This window comes from Callithrix jacchus, chromosome 4 (assembly GCF_049354715.1).
Source record: "Callithrix jacchus isolate 240 chromosome 4, calJac240_pri, whole genome shotgun sequence".
NCBI lineage: Eukaryota > Metazoa > Chordata > Mammalia > Primates > Cebidae > Callithrix > Callithrix jacchus.
This window is the reverse complement of record NC_133505.1, coordinates 50,810,985-50,828,317: the sequence shown is the minus strand read 5'-3', so window position 1 is coordinate 50,828,317 and position 17,333 is coordinate 50,810,985. Positions and strand designations below refer to the sequence as shown.

The following is a 17,333-nucleotide window of genomic DNA, read 5'->3' as shown; positions in this document are numbered from 1 at the left end:
TGATTCTGAGATAGTGTGTTTAAAAGCACTGAACCCAGTGCCTGACAGATACTTGGCACCCAGTAGGTAAATAGTATCAGTCATTACCGATTTATCCAAAGTAAAGGCATTCTTTACACTCATCGCCCCTGCCTTTATTTAGGCTGTGTTTCTAGGGATCACCTATCTCAGAATCACCCAGGATGTTCTTTTAAAAAATAGGTCCCTTTAGGTATATAGCCAGTAATGGGATTGCTGGGTCAAATGGTATTTCTGGTTCTAGATCCTTGAGGAATCGCCACACTGTCTTCCACCATGATTGAACTAATTTACACTCCCACCAACAGGGTAAAAGCATTCCTATTTCTCCATATCCTCTCCAGCATCTGTTGTTTCCTGACTTTTTAATGATCACCATTCTAACTAGCTTGAGATGGTATCTCATTGCAGTTTTGATTTGCATTTCTCTAATGACTAGTGATGATAAGCTTATAAGTGGGAGTTGAACAATGAGAATACATGGACACAGGGAGGGGAACGTCACACACTGGGGCCTGTTGGAGGTCGGAGGGCTAGGGGAGGGATAGCATTAGGAGAAATACCTAATGTAGATGATGGGGGGATGGATGCAGCCAACTACCATGGCACATGTATATCTATGTAGCAAACCTGCATGTTCTGTACATGTATCCCCAGAACTTAAAGTATAAAACAAAAAACAAGCAAACAAAAAACAGGTCCCTTGGCCCATCCCAGACCTAATAAGTTAAAGTCTCTAATGGTAGGGCCCAGGAAGCTTCTTTTTAAAAAAGATTTTTTTAAATGAGGTAAAATTCACATGATGTAAAATTGACCATTGGTCATTTTTTTTTTCATGTAAAAATTTTTTAACTTTTATTTTAGCTTCGGAGATACATGTGAAGGTTTGTTACAGAGGTAAATTTGCGTCATGGGGGTTTGTTCTACAGATAATTTCATCACCCAGGAATTAAGCCCAGTACCGAATCGTAATTTTTCCTGCTCCTCTCCCTCCTCCCACCATCTTCCTTCAAGTAGACTCCAGTGTCTGTTGTTTCCTTCTTTGTGTTCATAAGTTCTCATCATTTAGCTCCCACTAAGAACATGGGGCATTTGGTTTTCTGTTCCTGTGTTAGTTTGCTGAAGACAATGGCCTCCAGCTCTACCCATGTTCCTGCAAAAGACATGATCTCGTTCTTTATGGCTGCGTGGTCACTTTAAAGTATACAAATCACTGGCGTTTCGTGCATTCACAATGCTGTGCAACCTCCCTCGGTCTACTTCCAAGGCATTTTTGTCATCCCAGAAGGAAACCCTGCACCCACTTACCATTCTCCTCTCCCCAGCCCCTTACAACACTTACCTGCTGTCTGTTTCCATGCATTGGCCTATTCTGGATGTTTCAGATAAAAGGAACCATACACTGTGTGACCTTTTGTGTTTGACTTCTTTCACCAAACATCCCGTTCTCAAGGTTCATCCATATTGTTGCTTATATCGGTGCTGAATTCTTTTTTGTTGGTGAATAATATTCCATTGTATGAATATAACAGATCTGTTTATCCACTCATCAGTTGATGGACATCTGAGTTCTTTCCACCTTTTTGGCTATCGTGAATAATGTTTCTGGGAACATTTGTGGGAAAGTTTCCATTGGAGTACCTGTTTTCAGTGATGTGGGGTATATACCTAGTAGCAGAATTCCTGGGTCACATGGTAATTCCATGTTTAAATGTGTTGAGAAACTGCCCGTTCTGCCCTCCACCGTGGCCACACCATTTTCCATCCCTACTGGCAATGCATAGGGTGCCAGCATCCCCACTTCCACTTGTGATTTTGTTTTTTTGGTTATGGCCAACCCGGTGGGTGTGAAGGGAAGCTTCATTCTTCACAAGTTCCCAGGATCGTTCCTGTGGACCCGAAAAATTGGAGAACCACTGCTTTGATGAGAGCTCCTCTTCAGTGAGTTCGGTCAGAGTCAACTGCTCTCTGGTCCTGGGACTCCCTGCAGCAGTTCCTTTGTTGGGCTGGGGAAGCCCATCAGGGAATTGGAATTATTACTTGGTGTGCTATTGTGATCGTGGTTGCATTTTTTTTTTTTTCATACATCTTACCGTCTCCGCTTTAGTAAGCACAACCGAGTAGAAAGGAACAGTTTGTATTGACTTGTCCTGGGAAAGCCAGATCAGCACAAATGTCCCACCCCTGGTTTCCCCTGGGTGAGTTTCTGCAAAGCACCTTTACCTGTCCACCTGAGGCTAGCCTGGAGGGTGGACAGGTAGAGGTGCTTCCAACATGAACTGGCCTTGAACTCTCCCGTTTCAATAAAATTTAATGTGGAATTTTGTATCCTACTGTGTAATATAGCTGGGCCTGTTTTAACTAAAAACTAAAGGATTTTACTCTAAATAGTTAATGTATTTCAGAAACACATCGAGTTGATCCTGTGGCCCTGAGAATGAAGGTGATAAACCTGAGAAAGGGGATAGAGGACTGTCAGGGAGGAGGCCGTGTGGGGAGTACTTCATGAAAGAAATAGTCTTCCTCTTTAACAATGAGGGTTTTATTTTCTTCTTATCTCTAGAGTAGAACACAACATTTCAGTGATACATTGTATACGCCAGCAAAGGGAGCAAGGTCCTACTGTTAATATAACTCCCTGCACTGCTTCAAGATTGTTCTAGGACATAAGCCGAGGGCCTCTTCTTCAAGTCGGTGGTCTCAACCTTGGACACGTATCACAACCACCTGGCGAGCCTTACACGCTTATTTAACAGGGTGTTCAAGAACCCAGGTGGAACCCAGGCATCCCTGGTTTCTAAAGCTCCAGGTGATTCTGATGTGCAATCAGGATTGACTGCTGTGCCAGGCCATTAGACACAGTGGTGAAAAAAAACAGACATAGCCATGCCCTGATTGACCTTACAGTCTGACTGGGGAGACCAACTCGTTAATCACGGAATTAATTAATTACAACTATGATAAATGCTGCTGCCCAGTTACATTTCAGAGAGTTAGAGACATCTTCCCAAAGCTATAGCCTGACAGCTGAGTAGACACTAATGAGGGGAGAGCTGGGAAAAGGGCATCCCAGGCAAAGGGACTGGCATGTGCAAAGGCCCTGGGGTAGAAAAGAGCCTGGAGTGTCTGAGGACTTGAAAGACATGCTGGTTGGAGCTGTGAGCAAGTGGGGGTGGGCAGCCTGAGGTTGGGGAGCAAATGGTGGCCTGTCACCCATGTTGGCCTGTGGTGAGTCCACCTGACATGCTCTCAGCGTTTGAGCTGGTCTGATATTGGTGTGAAAGACCCAAGCTTCTGTACTCTGGAAGGAGCTGATACAAGAGGGCCTGATTAAGTGATCTGCCTCTATCCCATCATGGTTTGGGCAGGATCCCCTTCCTCCAGTGCATTAAAATTCTTCTTTCCTCAGCCTCCATGGAGAGAGAAGAAGGGCATCAAAAGAAAGGAGAGATTGGCCAGGTGCAGTGGCTGTAATCCCAGCACTTTGGGAGGCTGAGGCAGGTGGCTCATTTGAGGTCAGGAGTTCGAGACCATCCTGGCCTCGAAACCCTGTCTCTACTAAAAATACAAAAATTCGCTGGGCATGGTGGTGCATGCCTGTAATCCTAGCTACTTGGGAGGCTGAGGCAGGAGAATTGCTTGAACCTGGGAGACAGAGGTTGCAGTGAGCCAAGATCACGCCAGTGCACTCCAGCCTGGGCAACAGAGTGAGACTCCATCTCAAAAAAAAAAAAGCGGGGGGGGGGGGGAGAGAGGGAGAGAGAGAGAGAGAGAGAGAGAGAGAGATGTTTGGAGAGAGAATGGGAGTTTTCCTCACATCTGAAAAGCTTTTGGGCCTCACTCGAAAATTACATCTCCTTATGTCATCTCCACATAGAACTCATTTGACAGAATGGCGGGTCCCTAGGTGACTGGAGCCTGGGATCATTGCAGCGATTTCTCTCTGCACTGTTTCTCAGATGCTCTGTAGAGCCTGTCTCACATTTAATTCCTCTTCCTCCTCCCCATTTTCTTCCATCCCCCTCCCCCTGCTCCTTTTTCTTCTTTTAAAAATCTATGCCAATTTCTAATGAATTGTGGGTGGCATGGAGGGAATTCTTCACACTTCATTTGGTCCTGATTCATAGTTTATATCCTGTGTCCCTCCCTTCCCCTGGCTGAACCCCCCCGTTCCTTGTCTGGTAGATGTGAGCTGTTCTCTTTTCAATGGCCTTGTGGCTGCAGAGAACCCGTCTTTGATTTGGGCTTTTAGATATTCATTTAAAGTGCTTGTTTCTGTGTATTCATTTCTTCCTTCCCTAAAACTCCTAATCTTCACTCTCCCTTAACTCCGATAGCAGTGTGGCAGGTGAGGCAGCATTTGTTACCCCCATTGTAAAGAAGGGAAACTGAGATTCTGACAGCAGTGTGGGGTTTGGGAAGATTCTAGCCTTGGTTGATGGCATGATGGATGTGACAGGCTCTTGGAAAGTCAAACAACCCTCCAGGACTGCCTCTTTACTTGTCGTATGGGAAGGAGATAAGATTTCTACCCCCCTGTAAGGAGGTAGGGTGATGGGGTAAAGAGGGTAGGATTTGCTCCTCCACTCAGTTCTGTGGCCTTGGGCAAGGCATCAGACCTTGGCTTCCTCAGCTGTAGAATGGTGATCCCTGCAGCACCTCAGCAGGATTGTTATAAATACTAGAGGCACTGTCTGGGAAGTCCCAGCAACATGCCTGGTCTGAATTAGACCTTTGGGATATGGTAGCTGTTACACCTCTCCTGCCATCTGGGATTAGGCTGTTTGTCCAAGAGGACCCCAGTCATTAGAGTGGAGCTGGAATTAGAACTAGAACCCAGGTCTGCTGACTTCAGGCCCTGAGCTCCTGGGAGGAGCTATCTGTAAGCACCCTGGTTTTGTGAGCTGGATACTTCTTGCTGTGGATAGTCCTTTCTGTACATGGTAGAGTAGTGGTTCTCAACTGGGAGTGATTCTGCAAGAGACACTTGGCAATGTCTGGAGATTTTCTTCATTGTCTTAGCTTGGGGAGTTCTACTGACTTCTAAGGGGTAGGGGCCAGGTATCTGGATTGTTCTGGGATCTCTCAGCACAGTGACTGGGGACCCTTGAAGGCACAGACCAAGAAACAGCAAGTCATCAGGACCCTTGGTCAGTGACTGCTGACCCGGAGCCCTTGCAAAGTTGCCCTGCATAGTCTCAGCACTGGCTGGGAAATCCTTGTGGATTCCTGTGGATTTCACATAAAGGGAGGGCATGACTATTCCCTCTCACTGGGTATAGTGCTAGCAACAGGCCACTTATCCAGGGCCAGTTGGGAGCAGGGGCAGTGTGCTCAGTGAGAGACCCATGCTCTCACTGATCTCCCTGATCAGCAAGGAAGACACTGCTAACCTCATTTCACAGAAGTGGAACAAGGACATATGGCCAATGAGGGGCAGGGGCAGATTTGAGCCCAGGTCTCCTTAACTCCAAAGCTCACATGCTATGCATGAAATTATATGACCTTCCTTATAAAATAACACCCCCATGGGGCTTCTCCAGCAATAATTTTAATAGAATGCTTATCCACACCCCTGTGTCAGCATTGCTCACCTAATTTTGCACCAGCAAAACTGAATTTAACGAAGAAAACCACTGTTGCAGAAACTAAAGTAGATACGCATCTTAGAACTGATCATACGTTGGGAGGGAGGGCAAGGGTGCTCCTGTTTTGGATGTCTCATGACAGTTTGGGAAGGGGTAGAATTTGGCAGTTAGGCACAATATGTTCCTGATTTGCCCTAGTTAACTTCTTGGCTGCTTTGGGGAAAAACCTGTACATTTTTTTTAAATGAAACAGTGTCTTGCTCTGTCACCCAAGCTGCAGTGCAGTGATGTGATCTCTGTTCACTGCAGCCTCCACCTCCCAGGTTCAAGTGATCCTCCCACCTCAGCCTCCCAAGTAGCTGGAACTATAAACACAAGCCACCACATTTGGCTAACTTTTGTATTTTTCTGTAGAGATTGGGTTTCACAATGTTCCCAAGTTTGTCTTGAACTCCTGGGCTCAAGCGATCCACCCGCCTCAGCCTCCCAAAATGCTGGGATTACAGGTGTGACCCACTGTGCCCAGCTAGACTTGTACATCTTTAATGCCTGTCTTGAATTGTGATTGGAGCACAGTATGAGGTTAAGAAACAGTGCAATCCTTATTAAGAGCCTTCTCTCATAGTTAGAGTATGCCATGCTCCATCCTGTCCCAGGACCTTTGCACAGGCTACTCGGTGTACCAGCCCCACCCTTGCTCTCTATCCTTCCCCTGCTGCCCTCCCTACTTTACTTCAATAATTTATTCTTAGAGCTCATATTAAAGACTAATTCCTTAGGAAAGCACTGCTGACCCATGTCCATGTTAGTCTACCTTCTGGCATATGCCATTATGCATTAGCTATGTTTCTTTAAGGCACCATTACAGTTATTTCTAATTTGTTAATATTGGTTTCCTTCTCCCACTTGATTGTAAGCTCCATGAAGGTAGAGGACACATTGGTCTTGCTCAGATGTTGTATGCCGAGTACGTTGCATTTGCCTAGTACATACTAGGCACCAGCCAACATTGAATGGGTGATTGGATGAATTCCACTAGATGAATGGGTTGAGCTAGTTAATTTCATTGCCTTTCCCTTAGCTCAAGCCAATAATCTCTTCTTAGGGAATTGTAATAATCTGTTTATAAGTCACTCTTGAGCCTCTTTCAAGGAAAACCTATCTTTAGAAGTCCAGAGTCTAGCCCCATGCCCGACATATAGTAGATGGTTAATAAAGTTGACCATATGGTTATTTAAGGCAAACTCTTGCCCATAAGATAATCAGTTCCAAAGACTCATGAGAGGACCCTAGAGAGTTATTTTCACACATAGAAGGTAAGGTTGGTGAATTTATTCATAGAAATAGAATGAAGTGCATTCCTGCTTCCCACCCATGCCATGCTTAGCTCCTCCGTAAGGTCTGCTATTCAGGTTGCCAGTTACTGTATTGACTTATTTGTACATAAACAGTTATTCCCCATAACCTTCCCTTCGCCGACATTCAGAGATAATGATATACAATCTTTGTAACATTACAGATGTTGCTTCAAAAACACTCTGTTGCTATAGGAATGTTTGTGATGTGCTTATCGCTAGAATTTCACGAGCAACAAACTCCAAAATTGCAGATGATTTAACATTTGAAGCAGGGACTGAGAGTGTATGTGTGTTTGCATTTTAAAAAAAACAAACAAGGCTTTGAAAAAGGAAGTTTTCTTCTGCAGAGTTATCTTCTAAAGCTTAAAATAAGAACTACTTAAAAGCAGTGAATTCAGAAGAATGAGCACTTTCTCTTAAACATTCAAATGGGTGAAAATGACTTGTAATGCTTCCCTCAACTATTAAGGAAATAGGCAGTTAAAGGTTGTCTTTTTTTTTTTTTTTTTGAGCTGGCTGTCACAGACAAAGGATTTCTCATTTAAAAAATCATTTTATAGCATTAAATAGTAGGAATGCATACCAGCAGCCTCCTTGACATTTTGAAAATGATTTATTTTCCGAAATGTCCCAGTTCATTTTAATAGATGACTCTTTGTTCTTCTCATTCAGGGAGGAAGCTTCAGCCGAGGTTGCCATAGTTCGGGTTGGGAAGTTCAGGGTGGAGGAGAGAGCTCCAGGAATAGCTTTCTGTGAGCCTCACACTTTGTTATCTTAACACATAGGGGCTGCCACCACCTGTCTCCAGACAACATGGAACCGCACTTTCCCAAAGCTCCTGCTGTGGTTCTCCTTTCCAAAGAGAGATTGTCTGAACTAACTTTTTATAATCCAGAGAATGAATTTAAAATCATTTTTCTTCTTAGCCTCTGTCTGTGAACCAAGATATCAATTAGACATCTTAGGAAAGGTTGCAACATGGAAGTCTTAACTACAGCAATGCCACTCCTCAGCTGTGGCTCAGGAGTGGTGCTCTCTGCAAGCTCTTTAGCGGTCCATGAGATCAGTTCAGAAATTGAGAGTCCGTGCTTAGTAACTTTCAGGCCAATTTGACAGAATAATCTGTTGGATCGAGTAACTTAAAAGTGAGCTTGGATCAAAAGAGACAAAGAAGGGCATTACATAATGGTAAAAGGATCAGTGCATCAAGAAGAACTAAGGATCCTAAACATATACGCACCCAATACAGGCACACCCATGTACATAAAGCAAGTTCTTAATCACCTACAGAGAGACTTAGACTCCCACACAATAATAGTGGGAGACTTTAACACTGCACTGTCAATATTAGATTAACGAGACAGAAAATTAACAAGGATATCCAGGACTTGGACTCAGATCTGGACCAAGCAGACCTAATAGACATCTACAGAACTCTCCACCCCAAATCCACAGAATATACCTTCTTCTCAGCACCACATTGCACCTACTTTGAAATTGACCACATAATTGGAAGTAAATCACTCCTCAGCAAATGCAAAAGAACGGAAATCATAGCAAACAGTCTCTCAGACCATAGTGCAATCAAATTAGAACTCAGGATTAAGAAACTAACTCAGAACCGCACAGCTTCATGGAATCCGAACAACTGGCTCCTGAATGTTGACTGGATAAACAATGAAATGAAGGCAGAAATAAAGATGTTCTTTGAAACCAACGAGAATGAAGACACAATGTACCAGAATCTCTGGGACACATTTAAAGCAGTGTCTAGAGGGAAATTTATAGCAATAAGTGCCCATATAAGAAGCGAGGAAAAATCTAAAATTGACACCCTGTCATCAAAGTTGAAAGAGCTAGTGGAGCAAGATCAAAAAGACTCAAAAGCTAGCAGAAGAGAAGAAATAACTAAGATCAGAGCAGAACTGAAGGAGATAGAGACACAAAAAACCCTTCAAAAAATCAATAAATCCAGGAGCTGGTTTTTTGAACAGATTAACAAAATAGACAGACTGCTAGCCAGATTAATAAAAAAGAAAAGAGAGAAGAACCAAATAGACACAATAAAAAACGCTCAAGGGGTTATCACCACAGATTTCACAGAAATACAAACCACCATCAGAGATTACTACAAACAACTCTATGCACATAAACCAGTAAACCTGGAAGAAATGGATGAATTCCTGGGCACTTGCACCCTCCCAAGCCTAAACCAGGAAGAAGCTGAAATCTTGAATAGACCAACATCAAGGGCTGAAGTTGAGGCAGCAATTAATAGCCTACCAACCAAAAAAAGCCCAGGTCCAGACAGGTTCACAGCTGAATTCTACCAGACGTACAAAGAGGAGCTGGTACCCTCCTTCTGAAACTATTCCAAACAATACAAAAAGAGGGAATCCTTCCCAAATAATTTTATGAGACCAACATCATCCTGATACCAAAACCCAGCAGAGATTCAACAACAACAACAAAAAAGAAAACTTCAGGCCAATATCCATGAGGAGCATAGATGCAAAAATCTTCAATAAAACACTGGCAAACCGATTGCAACAGCATATCAAAAAGCTTATCCATCACGATCGAGTGGGCTTAATTCCAGGGATGCAAGGCTGGTACAACATACGCAAGTCTATGAACATAATCCACCACATAAACAGAACCAAAGACAAAAACCACATGATTATCTCAATTGATGCAGAGAAGGCCTTCGACAAAATTCAACAGCCCTTTATGCTAAAAACTCTCAATAAACTAGGTATCGAAGGAACATATTTCAAAATAATAAAAACTGTTTACGACAAACCTACAGCCAATATCATACTGAATGGTCAAAAACTGGAAGTATTCCCTTTGAAATCTGGCACTAGACAAGGATGCCCTCTCTCACCACTCCTATTCTATATAGTATTGGAAATTCTAGCCAGAGCAATCAGGCAAGAAAAAAAAAGGTGGGTATTCAATTAGGAAAAGAGGAAGTCAAATTGTCTCTATTTGCAGATGACATGATTGTATATTTAGAAGATGCTATCCTCTCAGCCCAAAATCTCCTTAAGCTGATAAGCAACTTCAGCAAAGCCTCAGGATACAAAATCAATGTGCAGAAATCACAAGCATTTCTATACACCAATAACAGACTAACAGAAAGCCAAATCATGAGCAAACTCCCATTCACAATTGCTACAAACAGAATAAAATACCTAGGAATACAACTAACAAAGGATGTAAAGGACCTCTTCAAGGAGAACTGCAAACCACTGCTCAAGGAAATAAGAGAAGATACAAACAGATGAAGAAACATTCCATGCTCATGGTTAGGAAGAATCAATATTGTGAAAATGGCCATACTGCCCAAAGTAATTTATAGATTCAATGCTATCTCCATCAAGCTACCAATGACCTTCTTCACAGAACTGGAAAAAAACCATCTTAAACTTCATATGGAACCAAAAGAGAGCCCACATAGCCAAGACAATCCTAAGCAAAAAGAACAAAGCTGGAAGCATCATGCTACCTAATTTCAAACTATACTACAAGGCTACAGTAATCAAAACAGCATGGTACCAAAACAGAGATATAGACCAATGAAACAGAACAGAGGCCCTGGAGGCAATGCCACACATCCACAACCATGTGATCTTTGACAAACCTGACAAAAACAGGCAATGGGGAAAGGATTCCCTGTTTAATAAATGGTGCTGGGAAAACTGGCTAGCCATGTGCAGAAAGCAGAAACTGGACCCCTTCCTGACACCTTACACTAAAATTAACTCCAGATGCATTAAAGACTTAAACATAAGACCTAACACCATAAAAACCCTAGAAGAAAATGTAGGCAAAACCATTCAGGACATAGGCATAGGCACGGACTTTATGACTAAAACACCAAAGGCATTGGCAACAAAAGCCAAAATAGACAAATGAGACCTAATTAAACTCCAGAGCTTCTGTACATCAAAAGAAACAGTCATTAGAGTGAATTGGCAATCAACAGAATGGGAAAAAGATTTTGCAATCTATCCATCTGACAAAGGGCTGATATCCAGAATCTTCAAAGAACTAAAGCAGATCTACAAGGAAAAAAAAACCCATCCAAAAGTGGGCTAAGAATATAAACAGACACTTTTCAAAAGAAGACATATATGAGGCCAACAAACATATGAAAAAATGCTCATCATCACTGATTATTAGAGAAATGCAAATCAAAACCACATTGAGATACCATCTCACGCCAGTTAGAATGGCAATCATTAAAAAATCTGGAGACAACAGATGCTGGAGAGGATGTGGAGAAATAGGAACACTTTTACACTGTTGGTGGAAGTGTAAACCAGTTCAACCGTTGTGGAAGACAGTGTGACACTTCCTTAAGGACCTAGAAATAGAAATTCCATTTGACCCAGCAATCCCATTACTTGGTATATACCCGAAGGATTATAAATCATTCTACTATAAAGACACATGCACAAGTATGTTCATAGTGGCACTGTTTACAATAGCAAAGACCTGGAACCAACCCAAATGCCTATCAACGATAGAAGGGACAAGGAAAATGTGGTACATATATACCATGGAATACTATGCAGCCATAAAAAATGATGAGTTTGTGTCCTTTGTAGGGACATGGATGAATCTGAAAACTGTAATTCTCAGCAAACTGACACAAGAACAGAAAATCAAACACCGCATGTTTTCACTCACAGGCGGGTGTTGAACAATGAGAACACATGGACACAGGGAGGGGAGCATCATACATTGGGGTCTGTTGTGGGGAGCCAAAGGGACAGCGGGGCAATGGGGAGGTTGGGGAGGGATAACATGGGGAGAAATGCCAGACGTAGGTGATAGGGAGATGGAGGCAGCAAACCACATTGCCATGTGTGTACCTATGCAACAATCCTGCATGATCTGCACATATACCCCAGAACCTAAAGTAGAATAAAAAATAAAAATTTTTAAAAAGTGAGCTTGCACTTTGTATCAGTATCTTTTCATTTCATTTTTTTATCAGTTCATTTTTACTATATTTTATGAAAGTGGCTGGGCCTGGTGGTTCCCAGCACTTTGGGGAGCCGAGGCAGGTGGATCATGAGGTCAGGAGATTGAGACCATCCTAGCTAACACAGTGAAACCCCGTCTCTACTAAAAATACAAAAAAAATAGCTGAGCGTGGTGGAGCATGCCTGTAGTCCCAACTACTTGGGAGGCTGAGGCAGGAGAATTGGTTAAACCTGGGAGGCAGAGGTTGCAGTGAGCCAAGATCGCGCCACTGCATTTCAGCCTGGGCGACAGAGCAAGACTCCATCTCAATAAATAAATAAAAGTGTTCATCTGTAATGGTTTGGAAATTTTTTTAAAAAACAGATCCTTCCTGACAAGTAAGTTGAGAAGCTCTATGCTAAGGCACCTGTAAGCTGCTGTAGCTCCCCTGGAAGGAAAGTCAGCTGTGAACGAATGTGGGGAATCACAGCACTTAGCAAATTATATTATAATGAAACTCAGGTCTCTCCCTGTCTCTCTGACTGTTTCCCACGTGCAGGGACTGCATGCAATTCGTCTCTGTGACCTCATTCCTCAGTGCCCTGTCTGGCACATTGCAGGCCTTTGGAAACGTTTGTTGAATGCCTGCCTGTCTGCTTCCTTGTTACCTAAGAGTGGGTGAGGACAGCTTCGGGAATTTCCCTGGGATTGCTAGTAGTGTCTCCTGCAGGAGGTGATGGAGAACTAGGAGCAAATGATGAGGAAATGACCTTTCCTTCTTCTTTTCCCCACAGGACCAGGTCTCCTCTTCCCACCTGTCCAGCAGCATGAAAGCAGCATGACTGGCCGACCGCAGGAGAAGCCCCCAGAACCAGGCCCCCAACTCAGCCATCTGCTGCGGAGGTCAAGGTGAGCTTGCTTTCCTTCTTCTGGAAGGCTGAAGAATTTTCATTTTACACATTCTGTATGCATTTGTAATCCCTCTCTATGCGCTGGAAGAAGGAGGTTTCCTGGGATGAGGGTAGACTTAGAAAGTGCCTGTCAGCCTTACAGGTTAAAGCGTACTCACTCTGGTTGAAGGAGAGGCCGATATGGAGCAGAAAGGACTGAGGTGAGTGTCCAGAATGGAACTCCTATTATTCTTCCACCACCACCTGAATCTGGGATCTTAGACAGATCTTTTAGGATGGGGTATCCCGGGAATTTTGAATGAAAAAATCTCTGAGACAGGATAGAATCGGAAAGACGACTCAGTCCGTGATCTGAGACTCCCAGTACCTGCCAGACAGTCTTCTGTCTCACACAGAGTCATAAGGGGCCTTAGACAATCAGCCAGGCCAGTTTCCAGCCAGGATTGGACAGTTAGTTGTTAGAAAGTTCTGTCTGCTGGTCTCTGCTCTGCCATTGGAACCACAAAGACTTGGCTTTCAAAGACTCTTCCACATGCCTCTCTCATTGGGTTTGAAGATTGGAAGATTTGGCTGTCATGACTCCGTCTTTCTCTTTCGGCTATAAATTCTCCCTAGAGACTGGTGCCAGTCACCTTGTCCTCTCGTCCCCTCCATGTTGGAATGGGCTTTAGTGACCTCCAGCATCTGCCTTGCTGGTTGCTCATGCAACTTGCACCATCTTCAGTAGAGAATCATTCATTCACCACTCATTCTTCAGTGGCTATTCACAGCCTCCTTTGTGACAGGCACTGTGCTAGACTCTGGAGTTAAATCAATGAACAAGAAAGACAGGGTCTCTGTCTTTTAAGACAAAATAGGTTTGGGTCCTTAGAGAGAGTTTGAAATATGCATTGAACTACTTCCATGTGCTCCTTTTTTACGTTTTTATCTCTGAAACTTCTTTCTTGAATGTCCCATAAGTGCTTGAAAAAAATTTAAATATTGGATATAGTTTCCTATATGCCATCATTGAAAAATCAGTTAGCTTATTGTGCAGCTCAATTCATCTATAATATACCCTTTTCTGATTTTGTCTGATTACCAATTATTGAGAGAGTTGTGTTAAAGTCTCCCACTGGATTTGTAAGTTGCTCCTTGCAATGCTGACATTTTTGCTTTATATTTATTTGAGGTAATGCTATTTGGTTCGTAGGTGTTTAGAATTGGAAGGTGTATTTTATTTGAGGTAATGCTATTTGGTTCGTAGGTGTATTTTATTGATGAATTGGGATTTATTTCTGCCATCTTTATATGCGTTTAATTTTTTTTCACCCTTTCTTTTAGGTTGAGGCATTTCCCCCCTCATTCTGTTTTCCATCGTCTTATTTGGAATTTACACAGCCTATGTTTATTATTTCTGGGGTTACCCAGCTCGCTAGCTGATAGATGATTGATGATAGATAGATAGATGATAGATAGATAGATAGATAGATAGATAGATAGATAGATAGATAGATAGATAGATATTTTTAGAGACAGGGTCTTGCTGTGTTGCCCAGGCTAGCTTCAAACCAAGTGATACTGTCACCTCAGCCTCCCAAGTAGCTACCTTAGCTTTTTTTCTTTCCTTTTTTTTTTGAGACAGAATCTTGCTCTATCTCCCAGTCTGAAGTACAGTGGTACAATATCTGCTCACTACACCTGCATCTCCTGGGCTCAAGCAATTCTCCTGCCTCAGCCTCCTGAGTAGCGGGGACTACAAGTGCCCACCACCATGCACAGCTAATTTTTGTGTTTTTAGTAGAGATGGGGTTTCACCATGTTTGCCAAGCTGGTCTCAAGCTCCTAACCTCAATTAATCCACCTGTCTCTGCCTCCGAAAGTGCTGGCATTATAGGCGTGGGCCACTGCGCTCAGTCTATTTTATATTTTTCGTTTCTTTGTCTCTCTGTGCTGAACTCTGAATAATTTATTCAAATCTATCTTCTGGCCAGGGAAGTGGCTCATGCCTGTAATCCCAGCACTTTGGGAGGCCAAGTCTGGCAGATCACCCGGGGTCAGAAGTTCGAGACCAACCTGGCCAACATGGTGAAACCTTGTCTTTACTAAAAATACAAAAATTAGCCGGGCGTGATGGTGCACGCCTGTAATCTCAGCTACTCTGGAGGCAGAGACAAGAGAATCACTTGAACCCGGAAGGCAGAGGTTGCAGTGAGCCAAGATTGCGGCACTGTGCTCCCGCATGGGCAACAAAGCCAGACTTTGTCTCAAAAAACAAACAAACAAACAAACAAAACTATCTTCTATTTAACTAATTTATTCTGTGTCTTAAATGCTGTTTAACCCATCATTGAGTTTTTTCTTTTTGCTTTGTCATTTCTAGAAGTTCTGCTTGGTGATTTTTCTGGTCTTTCGTTTCTTGCTCTTATTTGAAAATGTTTATTTCTTTAAAATATTGAATTTGCTACTTAGAAATTTTACAATTTTGTGTCTGGTAATTCCTAAATCTGAAGTCTTTGCAGGTCTGATTCTGCCACTTGTTTCTGCTAGCTAGTATTCATAATGCCTCGTTTCCTGTGAATTGCTCATTTTTTTCTTGGAGTTTTATCTTTGGGAATTATCTGAGGTGTGGGTTGAAGTTGGTTTTTCCAGAGAGGACTTGAATTCACTTCTACTAGTTGTCTGGTGGGTACTACCAACCAAAAGTCACTTTAAATTAATTTTCTAATGAAGGCTTTTCTGGCTACCCAAGTGATATCATTCAGGCTGCAAACCTGTGTGAAGTCTAGCTATGGTTACAAATTTCCAGGAGAGAGTTTTTAGCCCCATTTTGCTCAGCCCAAGGTCAAGTTTCCCTTCAGTCTCTTTCTGTGTTGTGTGTTTATTTCTCATTCACCAAGTGGCATGAATTCTGTGGTGTGGAGTCCCAGCTTTATGGAGGGGTCTCTCTAGGCTTTTAATCTGGTGCTGCTGTCGTTGGGAAACAGAATCTCCAGCTTTCAGCAGAAACCCTCAGAGCAAAAGCCGCTTTGACGCCAGTTTGCCTCCCACTCCCAAGGTTCCTGCTTTGGGTTTGTTTCGGCCTTTTTATTTGTACTGTCTCAGCAATGTGTATTCCGTATTTGTATCTAAAACTGTACCCAGCATATTAGCTCTCTGAGTTAGGAGAGTCAAGTAGGGTATCTGGTCTGCCATATCGCCAGAATGTATTTTTCTTCTCCACATCAGTCTTTTTGGGCAGGAATTTGCATTTCTTCTTCACGGAAGAGTGACCTGAAGCTCACAGTGGGAACATACTGGCTACAGCCATAGGCCTCACAGGTGAAAGACTAGGAGAGAATATGTCCTTCTCACATCTCTCCCCATCATCCCTCTCCCCACGATAACTCTTGACCATTGGTGGGGACAAATTTTATTCTCACAAAGAATATGAGTTGCTACCAAAAGGCTTTAAATAGCGGAACAGCTTTGTACAATTTATTTAAGAATCTATTGTTTATCTTCCTTGAGGGAGGAAATGACTTCTGATTCTTTTGTGGCTTGTTTGTCTGGCAGTCACCAGCAGCTCTCCTGCTTCATCCCCATTCTGGAAAAGGGCTCCTGAACCTGAAGGCAGATCCCACGTGCTTCTTGTCCAGACCCTGGCTTCCTTTCCTCCTTATGCAACTCTCTCCTTCTTCTCACCTTCTTCCCTTCCCTCTGCCCCTTCTTCCTTTTCCCCCTCTCCCTATCCTTCCTGCGACTGGTTTTTCTTTTTCACGGTGGTGTACCTTTGGTTGGAGGGAAGTCTACAGAGCACAGTGGTTTGGCTTTTGGGCTTTGAGGGGCAGGGAGAAAGAGCTGAGTTTGAACCTAGCTCTGCCAACTAGCTGAATCTCTCTGGGCTTCCATTTCTTCATTGGTCACGTGGGGACCATGGATAGAGCTGTTCAGGGACTTAATGAAATAATGCCTGTAGAGCTTGTAACACAGAGTTTGGACATCATTAGCACTTGGTCGGTGGTGGTTCCTGTAACTATGATTGGGAACAGACTACTTCAAGGCCAGTGTTATTGTTGGTGATGCTTTTTTTTGAGACAGAGTCTCACTCTGTAGCCCAGGCTGGAGTGCAGTGGCACAATCTTGACTCACTGCAACCTCCACCTCCTGGTTCAAGCGATTCTCCTGCCTCAGCCTCCTGAGTAGCTGGGCCCACAGGAGTGCACCACCACACCCAGCTAATTGTTTATATTTTTAGTAGAGATGGAGATTCACCATGTTAGCCAGGATGGCAGGATGGTCTCGATCTCCTGACCTAGTGATCTGCCTACCTTGGCCTCCCAAGGTGTTGGGATTACAGGCATGAGCCACCACGCCCAGCCAGTGATGCTTCAGCTGGTAAAGCTTTTAAATTGACAAAGTTGATTTATAAAATGGGATGAAAATAGAGGCAGAAATCTAATGTAGATGTGAGAATCCCAGCTTTGCTATGATGTTCTTTGAACTGGGGTGGTTTTTAAAAT

The 17,333-nt window shown here is 43.2% G+C and overlaps 1 protein-coding gene across 50 annotated transcripts in view; it reads left to right on the top strand.

Annotated features, from left to right (window-relative positions):
- TRERF1 (transcriptional regulating factor 1) overlaps positions 1-17,333 on the top strand; it is a 235,203-nt gene that overhangs the window by 146,507 nt on the left and 71,363 nt on the right. For all 50 annotated transcript variants that reach the window (XM_035295654.3, XM_035295656.3, XM_078369167.1 and 47 more), the window contains one exon: positions 12,736-12,850. The gene's annotated coding sequence lies outside the window, so the exon portion shown is untranslated. The remainder of the gene's footprint in view (positions 1-12,735; positions 12,851-17,333) is intronic.